The sequence below is a fragment of the Oncorhynchus keta genome, unplaced genomic scaffold, assembly GCF_023373465.1.
Source record: "Oncorhynchus keta strain PuntledgeMale-10-30-2019 unplaced genomic scaffold, Oket_V2 Un_contig_11318_pilon_pilon, whole genome shotgun sequence".
In the NCBI taxonomy this organism is placed as follows: Eukaryota; Metazoa; Chordata; class Actinopteri; order Salmoniformes; family Salmonidae; genus Oncorhynchus; species Oncorhynchus keta.
Window position 1 is genome coordinate 10,001 of NW_026277436.1, and position 4,802 is coordinate 14,802.

Sequence of the window (4,802 nt, forward strand, 5' to 3'; positions counted from 1 at the left end):
AGAGGGGGAAAGAGGGGGAGACAGAGGGAGAGAGAGCAATGAAACAGTGAGAGATGACGTGTTGAGAGAAAGAGTTATGTAAATAACAACAACACTCACCTTCTTAATGTAAAACACGGCCATGAGTTTGACTGTCTCTATAAATGGCAGCATGGGACAGTAGAACAGTCCTACCCAGGTGACCGTCTGACTGTACACCAGGTCTAGAACATTGAACGGGATCAGGAAATGCTGTTTCCCCGACAAACGCGCCAGCCAAGACGATGGGTACCTGTCCACAAACCACCTGCGAGGAGGGATGAAGGGACGACAAGATGAAGGATACTGCTAGAAAACATCCAAAACACACGTTGCATAGTTAAAGTATTGTAGCAACCCAACACCTGGCAACCTTGTCAAGAAGTTTGGATCCCTTGATGCGACAGTTGTTGTGTTGACAGTTGTTGTGTTGACAGTTGTTGTGTTGACAGTTGTTGTGTTGACAGTTGCTGGACGCGGCTTCAAGTCCCAGTTGGTGGACAACACACCAAAAAATAGTCTACAGTATGAACTGATCTGAGATGATTGGACAGGTGAAAGTGCAGGTCCCACAAGTGCTCTGTTCCATTGGGCCAAATACGTTTTCATCAGAAATATTCCTTCAGAAAGCAGAAATATGAACTTACTTTCTAGGATAGGCGATGAAGAAGGTGTTGCAGAAACAGGCCAGGAAATCGAACACTGAGAGCTTGTACATCTCTTTACCAAACTGATTCTCCCAACACTGAGGACACACAGAGTATCAAGTCCATTTACTGTAGATGAAGTCCATTTAATACCACAGGTCTGTCAATATGTCAATATGATCTGTAGTTGTCAGCGATGGTTAGTCGTTATGACTCACTTCCTGTTGGCTGTTTTTGAAGAGGAAGAAGAGATACATCCCCAGACTGGCCAACTTCAGGAAGATACTCCTGGGAGCAGGAAGAGGAGGAGGAGGAGCAGGATGAGGAGGAGCAGGATGTGGAGGAGCAGGGATGAGGAGGAGGAGGGAAGAGGGAGGAGGAGGAGGAGCAGGAAGATTTACGATGATGATGATGACATTTATTTATTTATATTTATTTATTTATTTATTTATTTATTGATGACTTTTAAAACATATATTGATGACATTATGACCTATTTATTTATTTATTTAATATGCATTATTTATTTATTTATGACGAAGATGATGATGATGACATGAAAGATGACGATGATGACATGACCGATGATGACATGCACGATGATGACATGGCGACGATGATGATGCAGCCGATGATGATGATGACGGCGAAGATGATGATGATGATATTACGAAGATGATGATGATGATGATGAAGATGATGATGACATATGACGATGATGATGATGACATGACGATGGAGACAGGACGATGAGGAAGAGGAAGAGGAGGAGAAGAAGGTTGAAGAATTAAGATGATGAAGAGAGAACTTTGATTATCAATATTTATGTATTGATATGATGATGATGTTGATGATGAGGATGATATGATGGTACCAATAAAGATTGACATTTATGCTCCTACCTGACGAGGGTAGCATTGACCTGGGTGGTGAGGGAGTAATCCTCGAAGGAAGAGATATGGCGGAAGACGGAGGCAGGAAGAAGCTGACCAGGGTGATGACGATGGGGAGGAAGGTAATGGAGAAGCAACCGGAGGATCAAATAGTCTCCATTCTGAGAGAGGGGGAGAGAGATGGGGAGGGGAGAGAGACGGGGGGGGGGAGACGGGGAGGGGAGGGGGAGAGAGATGGGGAGGGGGAGGGAGACGGGGAGGGGGGGAGGGAGACGGGGAGGGGGAGAGAGACGGAGGGGGAGGGAGACGGGGAGGGGAGGGGGAAAGAGACGGGAGGGGGAGGGAGACGGGGAGGGAGGGGAGACGGGAGGGGGAGAGAGACGGGGAGAGAGACAGGGAGGGGGGGAGACAGGGAGGGGGAGGGAGACAGGGGGGAGGGGGAGAGAGAGGGGGAGGGAGGGGAGGGAGGAGGGGAGATGGGGGAGGGAGGAGACGGAGGGGAGGGAGACGGGGAGGGTGAGGGAGACGGGGGGAGGGGGAGGGAGACGGGGAGGGTGAGGGAGACGGGGGGGGGGGAGACGGGGAGGGGGGGGGAGGTGGGGGAGAGAGATGGGAGACGGGGAGGGGGAGGGAGGGAGTAAAAAGGTTGCCAAAATAATGAACCTGATAAATTGACTAAGTAATTAAATCAATAACTAACTAATACATGCACATGCACACTCACACACACACATACCCTCTCAGCCTTTGAGGCCATGGTGGCATAGTAGATGAGACAGAAGGCTCCGCCCAGTAGAACCAGGACCAGGAAGTGGAGCAGCCCTCGCAGGGAGTAGAGGTGTGTCCACTGACCCAACGTCCTCCTGGCCTCACGCTGCTGGAACCTCTCCTCTTCTAAGTATAACTGGGGAGGGAGGGGAGAGGGGGAGAGGGAGAGGGAGAGGGAGAGGAGGGAGAGGGAGAGGGAGAGGAGAGGGAGAGGGAGGAGAGGGAGAGGAAGGGAGAAGGAGAGGGAGAGAGAGGAGAGGGAGAGAGGAGAGGGAGAGGGAGAGAGAGAGAGAGGGAGAGGAGAGAGGGAGAGGGAGAGGGAGAGGGAGAGGGAGAGGAGAGAGGAGAGAGGAGAGAGAGAGGGAGAGGGAGAGAGGAGAGAGAGAGGGAGGAGGGAGAGGGAGAGGGAGAGGGAGAGGAGAGAGGGAGAGGGAGAGAGAGAGAGAGAGAGGAGAGGGGAGAGGAGAGGAGAGGAGAGAGAGGGAGAGGGAGAGGGAGAGGAGAGGGAGAGAGGGAGAGAGGAGAGAGGGAGAGAGAGGATGGGAGGAGGGAGAGAGAGGGAGAGGAGAGAGAGAGGAGAGGGAGAGGGAGAGGGAGAGGAGGGCAGAAGGAGAGAGAGAGCAGAGGAACAGATGCAGAGGAATCATAATGGAGAGAGAGAGAGGAACAGATGCAGAGGAATCATAATGGAGAGAGAGAGACAGAGGAACAGATGCAGAGGAATCATAATGGAGAGAGAGACAGAGGAAACAGATGCAGAGGAATCATAATGGAGAGAGAGACAGAGGAACAGATGCAGAGGAATCATAATGGAGAGAGAGAGAGAGAGGAACAGATGCAGAGGAATCATAATGGAGAGAGAGACAGAGGAACAGATGCAGAGGAATCATAATGGAGAGAGAGAGGAACAGATGCAGAGGAATCATAATGGAGAGAGAGACAGAGGAACAGATGCAGAGGAATCATAATGGAGAGAGAGAGAGACAGAGGAACAGATGCAGAGGAATCATAATGGAGAGAGAGAGGAACAGATGCAGAGGAATCATAATGGAGAGAGAGAGAGAGGAACAGATGCAGAGGAATCATAATGGAGAGAGAGAGGAACAGATGCAGAGGAATCATAATGGAGAGAGAGAGAGGAACAGATGCAGAGGAATCATAATGGAGAGAGAGAGAGAGGAACAGATGCAGAGGAATCATAATGGAGAGAGAGAGAGAGAGGAACAGATGCAGAGGAATCATAATGGAGAGAGAGAGACAGAGAGTTAGTTGAAAAGGGCAGACAGACTTCCACCGCTAACCTTCAGTTCGTTCCTGATGAAGCTGAGTTTGAGGTCGGCGACCTCGGGGTCCTGGATACAGAAGTCCCACCCACAGAACACCTTGTAGCTCATGTGGATGTTGTAGCGGTTGCCTAGCAACCACGTGTGCTTGTAGCCTACAACCGTCCTGTTTAAAAGAGGTGATTCATTGTTATTGTTTTTAAAGCAGATACTTTGGCCAGTAACTGTCGTTCCCTGTGGACACATCTTTAACAGCGTGTCCTTAGCTACGTCCCAATAATCTATCCTTCCTGAAGTGTGTACTCGTTCACTACGCCCTACAAATGTAACAGCATTGGATTGGTTTAGGCATGCGCTAAAGCAGTGGTTCTCAAACGTTTTATAGTCCCGTACCCCTTTAAACATTCAACCTCCAGCTGTACCCCCTCTAGCACCAGGGTCAGCTGTACCCCCTCTAGCACCAGGGTCAGCTGTACCCCCTCTGGCACCAGGGTCAGCTGTACCCCTCTAGCACCAGGGTCAGCTGTACCCCCTCTAGCACCAGGGTCAGCTGTACCCCCTCTAGCACCAGGGTCAGCTGTACCCCTTCTGGCACCAGGGTCAGCTGTACCCCCTCTGGCACCAGGTTAGCGTACTCTCAAATGTTGTTTTTTGCCATCATTGTAAGCCTCCACACACACACTATACGATACGTTTATTAAACATAATAGTGAGTTTGTCACAACCTGGCTCGTCGGGAAGTGACAAAGAACTCTTATAGGACCAGGGCACAAATAATAATAATCAATAATATTGCTCTTTATTTAACCATTTTACATATAAAACCTTATTTGTTCATCGAAAATTGTGAATAACTCACCACAGGTTAATGAGAAGGGTGTGATTGAAAGGATGCACATAACTCTGCAATGTTGGGTTGTATTGGAGAGTCTCAGTCTTCAATCATTTTCCACAGTCTGTGTCTGTATTTAGTTGTCATGCTAGTGAGGGCTGAGAATCCACTCTCACACAGGTACGTGGTTGAATAGGGCATCAGTGTCTTAACAGCGTGATTTGCCAAGGCAGGACACTCTGAGTGCAGCCCTATCAGAAATCTGGCAGTGGCTTCTGATTAAATTCAATTTGCTATTTCTATGAGGCTGTTGTTCAGATATCGGTGGACTGGATGCAGGGCATGAAAGGGATAACGAATC

General features: G+C 49.4%; 1 pseudogene; it reads right to left on the reverse strand.

Moving 5' to 3' along the window:
• The window catches only part of LOC127917382 (transmembrane channel-like protein 7), an 8,618-nt pseudogene extending 4,534 nt beyond the window's left edge, over nt 1-4,084 (reverse strand).
• Between the last annotated feature and the right edge of the window lie 718 nt (nt 4,085-4,802).